The 18,677-nt window shown below is 40.9% G+C and overlaps 1 protein-coding gene and 1 long non-coding RNA gene across 4 annotated transcripts in view; one reads left to right on the forward strand and one right to left on the reverse strand.

Annotated features, from left to right (window-relative positions):
* The window catches only part of LOC137166958 (disks large homolog 2-like), a 623,160-nt gene that overhangs the window by 559,295 nt on the left and 45,188 nt on the right, over positions 1–18,677 (forward strand). The gene's annotated exons all lie outside the window — the stretch shown is intronic.
* LOC137166985 (uncharacterized) lies at positions 12,468–15,522 on the reverse strand. Its single transcript, XR_010923907.1, has 3 exons — positions 15,394–15,522; positions 14,033–14,077; positions 12,468–12,908 (listed from the first exon to the last, which is right to left on the reverse strand). It is a non-coding gene; the product is annotated as an uncharacterized lncRNA (long non-coding RNA).

An 18,677-nucleotide genomic window follows, 5' to 3' on the forward strand; every position in this document is an offset into this window, starting at 1 on the left:
TATGTTTGTTTAAAGAAATACAGTGAGACAGACAGGGAAATGAATCCCCCTTACTTCAAAAGTTGTGAAAACTAATAGCAAGGTTGAAAGTACCAGTCGGAGAAGGACAGTTTGTTTCTGATTTAATACTTCTATGATTGTGACAGACATTGAACAGAGACTTGTACCATAGTAAGCACAAAGGATCAGCTAGCCCAGAATGTAATTTTGAACTTGTTTGTTTACAAGCAAAATATTTCCAGAAGGGATGATTCTAACTGGTTAAACTTCTTTTGTTTAAATTCCCCTTCCATTGGCATATTAATACAGAAGAATCTCACTGTTCTAGAAATCCAAAGCATGTTCTGGAATTTCTACTAGTTGATTAATATGACATTTTGAAGAATGCAAAGTAGTGGTTAGTCTAATATTCTGTATTTTATCTTACCTGGATGGTAAGAGTTGTAAAAAAAGTGTAGTAATATAAAAAATTACAATAATCATTTATATTAAACTATAATTTTCCACTGAGACATTTTTCACATTTATAGAAGTAGGTGAATACATTACAGATCCTATTCTACCAGTCTTTACATGTGCAGACAGCCCAAATGACTTCAGTGGGACTATACTCATAAGTAAGGGCTTTAGCAATAGGATGGGATTTTCAAAAGCCATCAGCATAAAACTCCCATAGACTTCAATAGGAGCAGAGTTGGGCCAATACTGAGTGCTTCTGAAAATCCCACTCTCAATTTTGTTGTGCCTCAGTTCCTCATCCATGGAAATCGGAATGATACTTCCTTTCTCCCAGTCTTTTTCTATCTTGTCTATTTAGACTGTAAGCTCTTTAGGGCAGGGAGTGTCTTACTATGGGCGTATACAGCACCTAGCATAATGGAGTTTCAGTGGGAAATCCAGATGCTAGCATACTACACACAATATTTCTTTTGCAAACATCTTAAGAAACTCATGCTTGCAAATAGCATCTTTTGTCTACTGTGTGTGGACCACCTTCTGATCTCATTGCAAATTAAGAACAACTGCATTGACTTAAACAGAATTTTTCCAGATATACACCAAAATATCTGAGACCAGAATCAGGCTCTATGTACATTATTATTATTTCCATAAGCGAGTGACATCATCAATATGACCTCCTGCAAAGTCAAAGCAACATTTTTTATTTGAAATAACAGTTCTGCAACCTTGAGAATTTTTAACAGTTACTGTATATCATCAATCAGATCATTTCTTTAAATGTCCCTTTCCTGTATATTGTCAGAGCCTTTCGGAATTATCCATTCATGTTACTAACGCTCCTTACCAGAGCCAGTGAGAATTTAATTATCCCATAATTTCCTGCATTGTTCTTCTATCTTTGCCATCAATATAACATTAATCTTCTAGCCACTCATTCCATTGCTTGTTGCGACATTTAGGAAGTTGCTTAATTAAAGAATCAGGCTGTTCAACCCATTGGAAATCTAATTTTATTTGTTAATCTATGCTAAAATCTGTTTTTCCCTTCTTAAAAAAACCACAAATCTATTTAGAGACTATATGTGAAAACATCATGTAAACTCATGTGGAAAACAGGCAGAGAAGGAATAAAATAGATCACTGTTTAATTAAAAACATCAGTGTGGCAATAAAAAGTTTAATTTATATGCAGAGACTACACCCTGTGTTATAGTAATTTATCCTTCTTTCTTAAAGGGACTCTATTAATTTTATTTTTGTTTTTTAAAAAGTGGGTATAAATGACCTATCACTATCTTTAATTTTTCAGAACGGAAGCGAGCTTATTTCACATAAACATTATTGAAGGCTGAGCTAAACTACCAACTTTTTTTGTCTGGAAATCAAGCTGAAAATCTCACGGGAACAGGAGTTTTTGAGAGAGATTCAGTACTTTCCCAGTTATTCTTAAAATAGAATTACTGTGAGAACAGCCGTTCTTGCAGTGTTTCCAAAAGTGACCAAGAGAGATAAATGAAAATTATACCAAAGTTAATCAAATCTTTAAAATGCTTGGATCCAGTGTGGGGTAAAAATTGCATTCAGTTCTGATTTTATCTGAATCATATTGCACATCCCAAATACATTGATGTACAGGAATACAGGAGCAATAAACTAGGGCTATTTGCTAATGAGCAATAGCAAATATTATGAGATAAGCACTGTCTGAAAACAGGAAAATCTTTTAGTTAATTTGTCTACTTGATTTGACCATTTGACCTTTCTAGCTAATGTGGTACTTTGTAACTACTATGCATCTCTCTCTCCCCCTCTCAATTGATGCCCCGTTCATGATCATAGTATCTGGTGATGAAATACTGGGAATGTGCACTATAAACTGTGATGCATTTCCAATGGCTCAACTTCCTTTCACAGAGAGACATAGGGTCATCTTCTTTGCCTTGGCCTGTTGATAGGCTCTTGTTCTTCATCTCCAAGTGTTCTTATCAAGCGCATCTTTCAAGCTGACGCCAACCACCTTCATGTCCTCCTTCAGCATCTCAAACCACCTTTTTCTAGGTCTTGCCTATGTCTTGTACTCTCTGGCCAACATATCCCACATCTTATTGTCTCACATGACCCAGACAACTCAGTCAATACTCTTTCAGCTTTCCTGTGGCAGGGATTGCCTGCATCATGGTTCAGACCATTTCATTGTGTAGCCTATCGGCTCTCATCTTACCCAGCGTCCACCTGAGCAGTCTTATTTCAGCGGTGTAAAGTGGATGTTTTTCTCTCTTCCTCATTGGGCAGACATAGGGTATTTAATAATAATGCTTAACAATATACATCACAAGTCTGTTGCAAGTATATCTACAGGGTAAAATTTTCAAAGTACCCACATTGCTTTTTCAAAAGCCAATTTGGAAGTCATTGGGATTTGGGTTCCTAAATTACTGAGACATTTTAGAAAATGAGACTTAGAATCCTAACTCACTTAGGTGCTTTCAACAATTTTGTTCATAATGCATAGTAAAGCTATAGCCTGTGATATTGACCAGTTAGCAGTGATTTAGGGTGACTCAGTTTTTGAGTGCCCAATTTAGGACACCTTAAAGGAGCCTGATTGTCAGAAAATGCTGAGCATCCATATTTTCTGAACATTAAGCATCTTTAAATTCTCTGTAGTTGGAGACCCATACTCTAAGCACCCCAAAGTCACTTATCTAAATAAGTAGCCTTATTTTCAGAAGACTTGAATACCCACAGCTCCCTTTGACTGCAGTTATTTCAATTTCTTTACATGTGCCTAACTTTCAGCATTAACGTTTAAGATGTTTGACCATAATGCATAGAACTTAGAACAGGACTGAAACTGTTTATATAAAGAAACCTCATCTATAAATGTAGTGACTTACAAAGTAAACAAATAAACTCAAATGAACTTTTTAATCAAATTTTAAAGAACTTCTGCGTCGTCTGCTGTTTATGGAGTATTATCTTCAGGATGTGTCACATTTAATTCATTGTGTCATGTCTCTGTTTGTCCTATTGAAAAATTCCGCTTTTATTCTCAAGGACATCATGGCTATAGGTACAAGCTGTGTGTGAAACATTAAAACATTTTATGTGGGGCAATAAATCATCCTAATCCTAGATGCCATTAACAATGGTAATAATATAAATCCAGGTAGTGATGCTAAACCCTCGGCAATATGAAGAACTCTACATACAGTGATATAAAGAGCAAGTGTAATTTCATCCAACAGGAATAAACCTTGAAGTTATTGACTGAGCTTGCTACTAAATCTATTAGTTTGGTGCATTTAATTGTAATAATAATATAACTATTCACACACATCTGCTCCTTCCAATTTCTGCTTTGATAGTTATTATTGTACACAGTTTTAATACCAAAGCAAATGGTCACTCCCTCTGATCCACTAAGGCTTCTTTGTACTGCTACAGCAAAGTACAAAGCAGCACTAAAGCTGGCTGAACAGACTACCGTGTAGAAGAATCCTCAAGTAGCATGGAGCTGCCAAAGGAGCTCATACTCTGCCTCCGTCCACCTTGAGGCACAGGGGGCCTGGTCAAGGATAAGATAACACAGCCAGGATATCCCTTTGCATCAGCCATCTCTGACTATCAAAACAGCCCCCTGGGGTCATTGGCAACGAGCATAAAATAGAACATCCCCGGGGCTGCTCTAGTTTATGGCATGTACTGGCCCTAGAGGGTCCCCAGAATTGGGGAACACAAAGGTGATTTAAGAATCATCTTTGAACCTTCCTCCTGTGCTGTACTGAGGCCTGATCTTCCCCATTATTCAAACAGAAGGTTAGTATGTCAGTAATAATGAGTAACGTCATGTTTGCCAAGTTGCATACTCAGCTCTTGGCAACTTCACCTATTGTAGGTGTTAAACTTAATAAAAATACACTTTCCCTGTCTAAACTTAAGACATACAGTAGTTGAGGCTTGCAAGACTTGCACTGAAGAAAAGAATCATCAGCTCTGGAGGATGGAAATATCACAGAAGTGAAAAGAAACTGGAGAGTAATCTGCTTTACTCTTAACTGCAGTAATTACAGCCAGTCTTTTAGCAGACAAAAATAGCATCTCTTACTTTTTTCCCCCCTCAATCATATATAGTTTCTTGAATGTGGGCTGGATGCATTTTTTATGACAAATCTTGTAGCTTTTGAAAAGAGTTTTACAACAGCTTACTTTGAGTTTCTAATATTCATAAAGTTTGCCTGTTTCCGTCAAATTGTTCAAGCATCTCAAAGCATAAGATAGAGTATACCCATCATAATGTGCAAATAGTTATTTTCTATTTCTGTTGGAACCCTATGTTGTCAGTGCTTTTCAACTCTACATTCACTTTAAAAAATAGAATCCATTATCCACTAGACACTAAGTTTATTTACTCTCTGTCTTTAGATAGCACAGACATGGGGATACATGTAGCAACTAAAGGCAGCTTTCTTTCTTGAACTGCTGAAAGGAATTAGGAGCTCTTAAGAGGTGATGTAAGCATTCTCTGAGTTGACGACAGAGTGCGTCACTGAATTAAGCATACAAACTTTGATAGAAGCTTTCCACTCTAAAGCGTGTCATAGTTGTGACTGCTCCCGGAGGTAGAAGGCAGAGTGTTTGAGATTAAGACGTGTCTCAGAATGAGTGTGTGGGGAAATGCCAAAAACTTCCACTTGTACTGATTATCCTTTTGAGTTGCTCCCTATAGTGTCTAAGACGGACAAGGGAAATTCAGGTTCTGATGCTTTCTGCCATTCCACATTGTCTGTTAATATCCATTACTCTTCTCCCTATTCTCTTAGCCATCATTTGCAATTCTTTAGCTTCCAACAAAATCACTTACTTTGCACTCAGCCTTTCCCTTCAAAAGTCCCAGAATGTATTTGTTATGATTATGTAAAATCATTGCATTTCTCTATTGTCATTTTAGCAACACCGCATTGTAGCACGAAAGGGAAAAGGTGAATTCAAATGAGGAAACATCTTAGTGTATATAAAAACTTCTGCTCAATAAATGGATCTTTTCTTCAAATGTCAAAATTCCAATAACAGATGGAACTTGATACAGATCACAAGATTTGATCATTTACAAAGTATTTAAATAATAATTCCCATAGCTGAATAATAAAAGCAATAAGCAGATTTGGTGATTATGGCCCTGATCCTGCAACAGCATCTACAAGTACAGATCCCTGCATATGTGATGTCCCACTGAAGTTAATAGGACTCTGCTCAGATGCAGGGCTCTGTGCTAGTAGATCCCAGTGGAGGAGGAAGGCTTTTATCTGTGGGTGGGTTAAAAAATAGTAGGTTTTCACCACTGAAGACCCAGCTATATTTCTATAAAGAAGTGGTGATCTGAGCTCAGTCCTTGGTGCGCAGTTGTCCTATGAGGTCTTCTAGTCCATTTCTCTGCCAATGCCCAATTATTTCCAACCATATGTTTATTAGTGTTTTGATCAGTGTAATTGTACATGTTAGAAGTATTAGGAAGCTGTTCCGTAGCCTCATAGAGGTAGAAACACCAAAGTGCATTACTACCATTCTAGATGCCTAAGTCCAACATTTACGTGCCACTGAGATTCTCAAGGCCCACACTTAGCCCCCGTGCGCATACATTTTTGATAGTGAGTATGTGCACAGCCATCTCGGTCTAGGTGCCCAGATACTGTCTCATGCATAAGCCCCAGCAGGATCCTCAGACTAGGCATTCCCCCCACCTATCTTACCTGTGGGGCCCAGTCTGGGATGTGTTGTCAGAGCAAACCTGAACCCACACAAAGCAGGTGGGGATGGTGAAGTTGTTTCTCTTTTTATAAAAAATTAAATATGCATTGGTGCCAGAGGACTGCTGAAGGAACAGGTCCAAGACAATTTAGAAGGATTGGACATTCACAAGTCTATGGGGCCAGATGCAATGCACCTGAGGATGCTGAGGGAGTTGGCTGAGGTGATTTCAGAGCCATTGGCTATTATCTTTGAAAGCTCTTGGCAACAGGGGGAGGTCCCTGAGGACTGGAAAAAAGCAAATATAGTGTCCATCTTCAAAAAAGGGAGGAAAGAGGATCCAAGGAACTACAGACCGGTCAGCCTTACTTCAATCCCTGGAAAAATCATGGAGCAGGTCCTTAAGGAATCCATTTTAAGGCACTTGGAAGAGAGGAAGGTGATCAGGAACAGTCAACACAGATTCACCAAGGGAAAGTCATGCCTGACCAACCTGATTGCTTTCTGTGATGAGGTGACTGGCTCTGTGGATGTAGGGAAGGCGGTGGATGTGATATACCTTGACTTTAGCAAAGCTTTTGATACTGTCTCTCACAGTATTCTTATCAGGAAGTTAAAGAAGTATGGGTTGGATGAATGGACTATAAAATGGATAGAGAACTGGCTAGCGCATACGGCTCAATGAGTAGTGATCAATGGCTCCATGTCTAGCTGGCAACCGGACACAAGCGGAGTGCCCCAGGGTTTGGTCCTCGGTCCAGTTTTGTTCAACATCTTCATTAAAGATCTGGAAGATGGGGTAGATTGCACCCTCAGCAAGTTTGCGGATGACACCAAGCTGGGGGGAGTGGTAGATACCCTGGAAGGTAAGGATAGGATACAGAAGGACCTAAACAAACTGGAAGATTGGGCCAAAAGAAATCTGATGAGGTTCAACAAAGAAAAGTGCAGAGTCCTGCACTTAGGAAGGAAGAATCCCATGCACAGCTATAGACTGGGGACCGACGAGCTAGGCAGTAGCTCTGCAGAAAAGGACCTGGAGGTAACAGTGGATAAAAAGCTAGATATGAGTCAGCAGTGTGCCCTGGTTGTCAAGAAGGCTAATAGCATATTGGGCTGCATTAGGAGGAGCATTGCCAGCAGGTCATGGGAAGTGATTATTCCCCTCTATTCGGCATTGGTGAGGCCGCATTTAGAATATTGTGTCCAGTTTTGGGCCCCCCACTACAAAAAGGATGTAGACAAGTTGGAGAGAGTACAGCGGAGGGAACAAAAATGATTAGGGGGCTGGAGCACAGGACTTATGAGGAAAGGCTAAGGAAACTGGGCTTGTTTAGTCTGCAAAAGAGAAGAATGAGGGGGGATTTGATAGCAGCCTTTAATTACATGAAAGGGGGTTGCAGGGAGGATGGTGCTAGGCTGTTCTCGGTGGTGACAGATGACAGAACAAGGAGCAATGGTCTCAAGTTGCAGGGAGGGAGGTCTAGGTTGGACATTAGGAAAAAGTTTTTCACTAGGAGGGTGTTGAAGCACTGGAATGGGTTACCTAGGGAGGTGGTGGAATCTCCATCTTTAGAGGTTTTTAAACTGAGGCTTGACAAAGCCCTGGCTGGGATGATATAGCTGAAGTTAGTCCTGCTTTGAGCAGGGGGTTGGACTAGATGACCTCTGAGGTCCCTTCCAACTCTAATATTCTATGATTCTATGACTGGAACTTGGGTCGCCTATATCCCAAGTGAGGATACTAACCCATGGGCTAGATAGAGAGTCATTCTCATGCTCTCTGACCAATGGATATTTAGTTATTTATAAAAATAGCAACTTCAAAAGGAGAGAGCGTATTTGACCCCAGAATGCCCCATAGCCCAAGGTTAGGGGACTGCCTTGGGGAAATCCAAGTTCAGCTCCCTTCTCCACCTTAGTCAGAGGGGTGAAGTGAAAACAGGTCTCCCATATCCATCAAGTGCTCTAACCACTGGGCTAAAAGTTATTAAGAGGGGACTGCATCATTATTCCTTCTGCTCTGGTGTGGGGAGGGTTTTGAAGGATAAAAAAGACTCTAGGCACTTAACTCCAGGAGAGGGTTCCAAGCGGAGACAGGCGTCTCCCTCCAGCCCAGATTTAGGAACCGAAGGCACCTGTGCCCTTTGGAAGGATGGGGTTTAGGACCCATCCCTCTTTTCAGCATCTCCTATTGGCTAACTGAGGCAGCTCCCTGTTCAGCATGCTGGCTTTTGTGGATCCCATTCTCAGATGCCTATCTCTCCCCATGTAGTTTATAAGAAGCCGAAGGGCTGTATATTACGCTGGCTGGGCTAGCACCTAAGAGTGCCTCAAGTCCCTTTGTGGATCTAGCCCATCGTCAGGAAGCTTTTCCTGATGTTCAGCATAAATCTTTCCCTGTCTTTATTTTATCCCATTTCCCCTACTTATACTCTACAGCAATCTGTGGGGGTTTTTTTTCCCAAAAGTTCTCTGCATTAGCCTATCTCGGCTCCCATTAAAGTCAATGGGAACTTACTGTTGACTTTAATAAGAGCAGAGTTAAGCCAATATTCTGAGTGCGGTTGAAAATCCTAGCCCAGTGTGTTTCTGTTAGTCATAAGTAAGGATACGATTCTGACATGGAGGTCACAGATTCCAGGACTTTCCAGGACCTCCAAGACTTCTTCTGGGACAGGGCTGGAGCTGTTAGAGCAGCGGCTGCTGGACCAGCTGACTGCTGGCCTGCCTCAGGGCCACCGGAGCAGCAGCTCCTGGCCCACCGGAACAGCAGCCAGGGTCGGGTCAGCCCCACGGGGGATGGAGCAGCTGCAGTCAGTCCTGCCACAAAAGTAGCAGTGGGGCTGGAGCGCCTGCAAGCCCTGGCAATGCTCTCCCAGGGTATTTTAGTAAAAAGTCAGGGACAGGGCACAGGTTTCCATGAATTTTTGTTTATTGCCCCGCGACCCGTCCCTGACTTTTACTAAAATTACCCATGATAGAATCTTAACTTTAGTCATAAGTTAGCCAAACAAATTCACATTTCTCTCTTAGGTCCAGTTATGCAACCCTTACTGTCTGGGATGAGCATGTTCATGATTAGCTAGTGAGACAGTCTGCATCAATACATGCTAACGTAAGATGCCTGCCATGTTGGTCAATATGGGATTGAACTAGGGCTCTCCACACCAAAAGCACAAGCTACTGAGCCAAAGCTCTCTAGCCAGGTTTGTAACAGGTTTATATCCTCTGCAAATCAGGCACTGATCTCACTCACTCTCTCACCCACACAGATTACACTAATCCAAGTGAATAAGAATTGCCATTCATTACAACCATTGATCTTTCCTGGTCGCTTCCATCCAGTTGCTTCTTTCACCGTTCTTTTTTTGCATTTCCCTGAACGCCCTCCATAGTGTTAATTTCCTTCTGGTAATGAGGCAATGGATACCAGCTGTGGATTAACAGGTGTGTGAGAGAGAGAGAGAGACAATACTTTTTTTTCTTCTTCTAAATTTGGCATTAAAAGAATAGCAATAGATGTTTAGTGAAGGATAATGGAAATGTCAAACATTAAAATGTGTAGGATTACAAGTGGGATGAATTACTAAATAGAACAGAGGTTGAAAACAAATTAAGCAATGTGAATCTACCCACAAGGGCCAGGTGTAGGAGATTTAGTGAAGGTGGTGTAGGCACTGGCACTGAATTAAACCTCTTTGTTCCCTTTCTCAGTCAGACTTCTACCCCCATATCCTAACTGCATGGACTTCTCCCTGCTCTGCAACAGTCCCTCTAGGACCCTGTCTACACTTACCTCTGGGATTCGGCGGCAATCGACGGGAGTTATGCAATCGACGCAAAAAACTTGCGTAACTCCCGTCGACTTCTGGGCTCCTCTTCTGCATGCCATCTTCACTGCACTGCGCCACTTGCGAAGGTGGTCTTAGTACATCGATTTCTGGATCGACCGAGCGGGTCTGCACTGACCACTCAGTCGATCCAGAGAAATTGATCTGACAGCGGCAACTTTGCCGCTGTCAGTGTAGCCGTAGCCTAGGTCTGTTTTAATCCTCACTGGGAGTGGCTGCCAGTGTAATATTGTGCTGAGAACTCTGACCACTGTCATTAGAATGAGAACTAAATCCTGCAATAAATTGGAACACCGGTTGGATTCTGACTGCTGTCTTAGGCCAGGTCTACATTAGCGAGCTTACAGTGTCACAGCTGTACCAATGCAGCTGCGCTGCTGTAAGAGTGCTAGAGTAGCCGCATTGTGCCCACGGGAGAGAGCTCTCCTGCCGACATCATAAAACCACCTGCACGAGCGGTGTTAGCTATGTTAGCGGGAGACCTTCTCCCACCAACATAGCGCTGTGCACACTGCCACTTATGCCGGCAAAACTTATGTCACTCAGGGGGGTGATTTTTTCACTCCCCCTGAGTGGCATAAGTTTTGTCGTCATAAGTGGTAGTGTAGACATGACCTTAGAAAAAGGAGCATCTTGCAGTTGTACTCCCCAGGAACTGGAAACTATTTTGTCTAGGAGCAATCTGCCTGCCCCATGTCTGTGCCTAATCTGCTTCAAGTTTTCCCTAGCTGCCACAAGTGTAGTGTTAGAAAGACAATGGGGTTGGGTGATGTGGGTGAGGTAATACCTTTTACTGGACCTACTTCTGCTGGTGAGAGAGACAACCTTTCACGCTTACAGAGCTCTTCTTCAGGTCTGCGAAGACAACTGTTAATAGGTCATTTCACTTTGAATGATCCCTTGAAATATATGTTTACATGTGCTAAACAGTCTGTTCAAGTCTTGTATTTCGCAATGACCCTTTGAGTTAGTTTCCCAGATCTGAAGAAGACCTTTGGTGAAGCTCAAAAACTTCTCTTTCTCACTAACAGAAGTTTGCCCGATAAAAGATATTTACCCCTCCCACCTTGTCTCTCTAACATCCTGGGACCAACATGGCTACACAACTCTGCGTACAACAAGAACAGTATGTAAGCACTAGTCACTAGGTTGTTCTGGAAGAAAGCAGTGTAAACGTGGAAGCATGAGTTATCTGTTTATCATGCAGCTATAACAGACTGCTGTGATCCTGTCAGAGCGCATAAACTAAGGCTTTGTCTACACTAGCACTTTTGCCGGCAAAACTTTTGTTGGTCAAGGGTGTGAAAAAACACACCCCTGACCTGACATAAGTTTCACCGACAAAAGAGCTGGTGTGGACAGTGCTATGTCTATGGGAGACATTTTCCCGCCAACATAGCTACCACCCCTCATTAGAGGTGGTTTAATTATGTCTGTGGCAGAATTCTTTCCCACCAGCATAGAGTGGCTATGCAAGAAACCTTGCAGCCATGCAGCTGCAGCAGTACAGCTGTGCTGCTGTAAAGTCTGTAATGTAGACATGGCCTAAGAAGAATTGAACCTGATCACTACTTGGATGGGAGATTGGCAGGGAATATTAGTTTGCTGCAGGATGTATTGGCAATTGATAGGTAGTCTTCCATCTGAAATTCCTCAGCATGGCATTAGGTAGGATTCTGCTGCTGGCAATGCCATCTTTCAGTGTTGTTCCTGTTTAATTTTGGGCATTAAAGATCTTATAACATTTTTCACAAGAGCAAAGTGTCCAATGTCCTGAACAAATTCCAGTTCAGAAAATTACTTTCTATTTCACCACTGCAATTTCCACCTGTAGTGTCAACTGGCTATAGTGTTCTCTTTCACTTCCATTATGTAGTGTTTCTTGTGTGTTAGATTCCACCTCAAAGGTGGCTGAAGTGGGAACCTTTTCATTGACTTTAATAGGAGTTGGACTGAGCCCTAGTGTGTCATCCGATAAGTTTCTGTTGTGTTGGTTTGGTTACACTCAGGATTTTCCCATGACCACGACTATTTTACAAATGAGCCCAAGTAACAAGCTTGAGTATGGATCCAGATTCTAAGTTTGGGGATATTTGGTTTAGGCCCATCTCACTGAACAGTAAGGATTTTTTAAAATACAATCTGGTGCAAACACTCAACTGTTGTCATTGCAGAGTATGTTCTTCCACACTAATTTACCATGTGAATTCTGGTATATAAATGGAACAAGCCACCAATAACACTCTCACAAATACATGATGTTTTTTCCCAGAACAAAAATATGTTTTGTTGTCTCAGCATAAGGCAATTGTTAGACACCTAGTGGTATTAGAAATAACTTGTTTAGTGTGAGAACTAACTATAAACTGTATGTTACATTTTATAAGCTTCTGGGAAGCTTGAGTTAGAGCACAGGTAGAACTAGATCGTGCTTTTCTAGATGGTTTACCTCTTTTAAATGTCCAGTAATTAACAATTTTCTCAATCTCTCATCACAGTTGAAAGGTAACCACTTTGTCTTTGAAGGAAGGATTAGCGTTTTCAGTGGAATTTAGACAGGTGATTTGCTTAGGGAAGACAATTCATGGTTTTGTATACTAGAATAAACAGCACCTCTGTGTTTAATTTTTATCCATAGAGCAAACTGTTTCTTCTCCATGCAGTGATGTAAAAGGGATAGGATCAGAAGATTTGAGCAAGGGCCTGAGAGAGAGCGAGGACTGCTGAGGCTCTGTTCACTTCAGTGGGAGATGTATGCATCCAGTTAATTGGATGATCAGGTCGAAGGTCCTATTCCTGGCTCTTCTACTGTTTCTCGATGTGTCCTTGGCCAAGTTACTTAACCTAGGAGCAGGTAGAGGCATTGTTATACAGCATAATGCAGTATCAGTACTGTTGATCGCGCTGTGCACTTCCTACCATCCTTTCAGGTGCTCAGTCTCACAGGAAGTATAAATGAAGCCTAGAACTGTTGTTTTTATTTGTAAATATAATAATGGTCAAAGAGAACCTTTAAGCATTTAGCAGCTTCTTCTGAGAGTGATGGACTAATAGCTCTGACTTCATAGCAAGATATAATGAGCTACCAGGACCTTCAATATCTGTGCCACAAAACTCCTGGCCAGAAACTACCAGAGACTAATTATGAGCATGTTTAGCCCTTTTAAAAGATGTAGCAGGCATCCTAGTGCATACTGGGGAAGGGTCATGGCCCTCTCAGTGCCTCACCCAAACACCCACTCACCTGCCCTCTCCATCGCTAGTAGATGGTTTACACTTGCTCACTGCACAGGAACTTGAAGTGACAAGGGGTTATATGCTACTCCCCTTCTACCACGTTCTTAGAGTGATCGAACACATTGTTTATGAAAGTAAAAATTTAGCAGCTCAGATTCCACGGTGATGAAAGTGTCATATAAATGTTTAACTAAATGAGGTTAGATGGAAACATCTGAAAACACATTGAGCCATCTACTTTCCTCAATGCAACGCATAACTTTTATGATGTCAATGAGACTATTAATACTGCTGGAGCGGCAATGCGTGGCCCTTCACTGCCTACATTTGTGATATAAAATTTACAGGCAACAAAAACCCATTCTACTTAGAAAAAGAGCCTTAAATAGGAAATGGTTCTGCGTGTCAACTAATTCCCATTTTTATTTTAGTGAGTTGCAGTATATTTTCAAAATTGTTTTGTGAGTCAGTATTTTGCTTTAAGTTCACTCGCTTCAGAATGATTGAAATGTGCTTTGATGCACCTTTTAAGGGAGCATCTGCAAATAACATATGGGCATAATTCTTCTGAAACCTTTGTTCCTACACCTGCATTACTAATTGGCATAAAACTGACTCTAAAAGTCATTGGTAGTGTAGTTTTTCAGCAGACATTCATATTCCATTTATATTTAGCTATCAGTCCAGAATTACTGTTCTAGAAGGAACAAACAAACATTTATATTTCATACCAAATATCAGGGATTCTCTGCTGCACGGTTCAGTTGGGAAGTGTTCTGAATATAATCACAGAGTCAAAAGTTAAGATGAGGACAGGAAGTGCATCATAGTCTTCCAGTTTAGAAGGATGCTGTCCATCCTGGCTTGTTTGATACTGTTGTGTTTTTTTTAAGTAAAGTTTCTGATAAAACCCTGTAACAGGGCTGGCTGCCTCTTGAGTACCCCCTCATGGGCAGAGGTCACTCTGTGGCACCCTGCCTCTGTTTCTCCCTCGCTTCAGGGCCCAATTTCTCTGGGTTAACACCACCCTTGCCTGGGGCTGGCTTAATAACAGAAACAGTTCAAAACAGTCCTCTGGGTCCCAAAACAAAGTCAATCACTGCAACGCAAAAGCACATATTCTGCAAGAAGCTCTGGCATCTTTTATCACAACTGGAATTCTTCTTCTGGTCTCTTCTTCTATTCTTACAGCTAGTCCTCCCAACTTGTCCAAGCTGCAGCTCAGCCTTTTGGCTCTGCCCTCCGGGCCCAAACCCAGTCAGGGTTTCCCACAAGAAACCACTCTGCTCATTGGGCTCAAACCTGCAAATGCCCTTGATATTGTTACCCTAAATCTTCAGACCCACAAGATCCTATAATTGCTTGGGTATACTAATGAACCAATCCAAGCCTTACTTCTATAAGCAGGTAACCAAAAGTGGTCTGCCCTAAGAGATTTACAGGGTTTGTCAGGGGTTTCTATTTAAATCATTGAAGAAATAAGACCTGCCTGCCTAGGTTTGCCCTTGAGAGGACACAGATACAGCCATCTGCTCAAAGCATTAACACTTAGACAGTAATTTCTTCTAAAACAAAATATCTCTTAATTAAAATACTAATTTTAGTACAACTGGATTTTAAATCGAAAATCAGTACAATATAATGAAATGAAATAAGCTGCTTGGGACAATACAGAATGTCATAATCTAATCAAATATGAAATAAACCATAAAATTGCAACTCTCACAACACAGTGTAACACTTCCTTAGTACATATTACAATGTTATGAATATTTAATTGCGATGTGGCATAATAAACATACAATGTTGCAAAATATAACAAAGAAATCCTGCATACCTATGTATAAAGCTTAATATGTTACATTAGTATGCCAAATTTATTACGAAGTAACATATAATTCCCTTATACATAAGTATACAGTGACATTACAATAGAACACCTACTAATACTACTACAAACTAACTAACATTCTCTGAGTGTTGATCAAGCAATCATAGAATGGGTGGGGTTAGAGATCATTCGAGCTCAGCCATCCAGCTTTATTTACAATCATATGCATGCATTTCTTATATTTAGAAGAGTTATACTTACTCTCCTTCTTCTTCTTAAATCCCTCTGTCCCGTCTATGGGTCCTTCTGCTTTGTCTATTCTTTTGGTTGCTACTATGGCTGCTGCTGCAATGTTCTTCAGATGTTTCTCCTGCTACTTCTCGATCCACCATCACCCACACTCAAGCATGTGAGTTCTCTGCCTTATATACCTTTTTGACCTTTTCTGAACCTTTCTGATTGGTTGCTTTCTTAATGTCGATCAATCAACAGCATCTTTCTCACCCAGGGTGATATCATTTTTGACCAATCAATTGCCAGTATGCTAATTAGCTTTAGTTGTTTGCTTCAAGCTTGGACCTCCTTCAGATCCTTCTTTGAGGATCATTTTCAACCAATCAGCTATCTCATACGGTATTTAGCTTCATTTGTCTACTTCAAACTTGAATTCTCCTTCTTACCGACTGACCCTTCCCTACAGGTACTAGGAGTGAGCTTTTTTTCACCTTAGCCTACCTTTCTGCTATTGGTCAATTCCTTAATACCTCCACTTTGTCTCTTTCTCTTAGCAATGACATCATTGGCCACCATTTTGGATTTCTAGCTACACTTGCTCTACGCTACAATTGTTTACTACTTATCAAAAGCTTTAAACTTAAAACTATCTATATTTCTATTCATTCTATTAATTTCTATTCTATTCTATTCTATTCTATTCTATTATGATTCTGTTACCATCTTTATTATTTAAATCAGAACAGATCAAATCCATGATGTTTTCTCCCTTTCTCTTGCTGCTTTTCAGGTGTGTGGCTAAATGCTGTCTCATGTTGATCCCTTACATGGACTAGAGCACCTTAAAAATCTCTTGTATCAATATCAGGGATTTTCCTGCAGGAGCCTCCCTGCAGTTTCCTGAGTTGCCCCAGCTCCTTCTCTATGTCTTCCTGCTGTTTTTTATAGTGGAAATACCTGATCTAGCCCAAGTGTATCTCTTTAGTAATCAGGGTTGGCTAGCCTCAGGTCTTCCAGTCTTTCAGAGTAAGCCTACAAAGTGAGTGGAAGCCCATAGCAATGTGTCTCGGAGCCCTCTTTAAAATAGCATGTCCTGAAATTACTGTCAGGATTTTTCTGCTCCACCCTTGATGTCTACAGCAGTCTTTTTGTTAGCCCTGAGTAGAGCTGTGCAAATAGATGATTTGTTTGGTTCAGTAGCTGAAACAAAAAATCAGGAAAAAATTTGTTTCAAGTTGACAGAAAATGAATTTTTTTTCTAATTTTAGAGCATATTGAAATGTCATTCCAGGTTGAACAAAACATTTTGTTCAACACAAAAAAATAAATGTTTGGTTTCATTTTTGTGTTTGGACCTTTTTTCAAAAAAAAAAAAAAATGAAGTAAAATTCAAAGCAAAAAGTAATTTCAAAATGAAACGTTTCAACTTTCTCTGCATTTTTTTCGACTGAAACAATTTGGTAAATTTTATGTTTCAGTTGACCCAAATCTGCATTTTTTTGGCCAAAAAAAAAATGTAGGCTGAAAAATATCATCCAGCAGTAGCACTGAGTGCAATATATCCAAAGAAACTCAGGTTCACTCCTTTCTCTCTGGGCACACTACCTGCCTGTTTCCTCTTCCATTTCAGCCCTGCTGCTGGTGAACTCCCTCCTGCAAGGCCTGGGAAAAGGCGTGCACCATCAAAACCAAGAGTGATATTGAGAACTGCAAAGCGATGTCAAATGTATAAAATATAAGAATTGGAAACAGAGAGAACAATAGTATTGAATCCATTCTAATAACAGTTATCTTAAGGGGTTACTTTTGACAATATTAGATAGAAAATCTTCAGGTGGAAGTGTAATTTTTTTTTCAAGTTGACAGGGTCCCTTTAAATAATACAGTTGGCCCTGTTTGCAACCTATCTGTAAGTCTCAGCATAAAGGCCAAGGATTTAATCAACACTGAAACTAACCTACTCCTTTCCATGTAGAAGCGTGGTCTTTTCAGGGCAGGGTTAACGCACAGTGGTGAGGCAATGTTGGGAAGCCTGCCCTTACTACAGTCCATGGTGAACATGATCTGTGGATAAACTAAGATACCTTTCTAAGAAGCATTAAATTTACTCAAATTACTTTCTTTTTAAAGGTAGAAATGCACCAACGACAGTACTTAAACACATGCTTAAGTCCCATGGATGTCAACAGGACTTAAGTGTGTGCTTGAAGTCAGTTACATACCTATAAACTGGAGTCTTGGGCCAAAAGAAATCTGATGAGGTTCAACAAGGACAAGTTCAGAGTCCTGTACTTAGGACAGAAGAATCCTATGCACAGCTACAGACTGGGGACTGACGGGCTAGGCAGCAGTTCTGCAGAAAAAGACCTGGGGGTTACAGTGGATAAGAAGCTGGATATGAGTCAGCAGTGTGCCCTGGTTGCCAAGAAGGCTAATAGCATATTGGGCTGCATTACTAGAAGCATTGTCAGCAGATCGAGGGAAGTGATTATTTCCCTCTATTCGGCACTGGTGAGGCCACATTTGGAGTACTGTGTCCAGATTTGGGCCCCCACTATAGGAAGGATGTGGATAAATTGGAGAGAGTCCAGCAGAGGGGAATGAAAATGATTAGAGGGCTGGAGCACATGACTTATGAGGAGAGACTGAGGGAACTAGGCTTATTTAGTCTGTAGAAGAGAAGAATGAGGGGAGATTTGATAGCAGCCTTTAACTACCTGAAGGGGTTCCAGGGAGATTGGAGCTAGGCTGTTCTCAATGGTGGCAGATAACAGAACAAGGAGCAATGGTCTCAAGTTGCAGTGGGGGAGGTCTAGGTTGGATATTAGGAAAACCTTTTCCACTAGGAGGGTGGTGAAGCACTGGAATGGGTTACCTAGAGAGGTGGTGGAATCTCCATCCTTAGAGGTTTTTAAGGCTCAGCTTGACAAAGCCCTGACTGGGATGATTTAGCTGAGGTTAGTCTTGCTTTGAGCAGGAGGTTGGACTAGATGACCTCCTGAGATCCCTTCCAACCCTAATATTCTATGGTTCTAAGTGCTGTCCTGAATAGGGATGGACTTTCCCTGGGTAGATTTAAGCATGTGCCTGACTGGAGGGAAGATTTTTGTGATTATCTTTTAACTTTAAGCTAATAAACCAGATACTATGGAGGGTTGTTGTTATTGGACTTGTAAAAGACTCTTCTTTGAGTTTACTGAGGAACTGAAGGACCAATTGTAGGGTTGTCCTGAGGCCATGAGGGGACCACCAGCCTGGTGACGGATGGCAACTGGGCTTCAGCATTAACTATAACATCATAGCTGTTCTGC

This window comes from Emydura macquarii, unplaced genomic scaffold (assembly GCF_026122565.2).
Source record: "Emydura macquarii macquarii isolate MOO-44397 ecotype Brisbane River unplaced genomic scaffold, CSIRO-AGI_Emac_v2 contig_318, whole genome shotgun sequence".
In the NCBI taxonomy this organism is placed as follows: domain Eukaryota; kingdom Metazoa; phylum Chordata; order Testudines; family Chelidae; genus Emydura; species Emydura macquarii.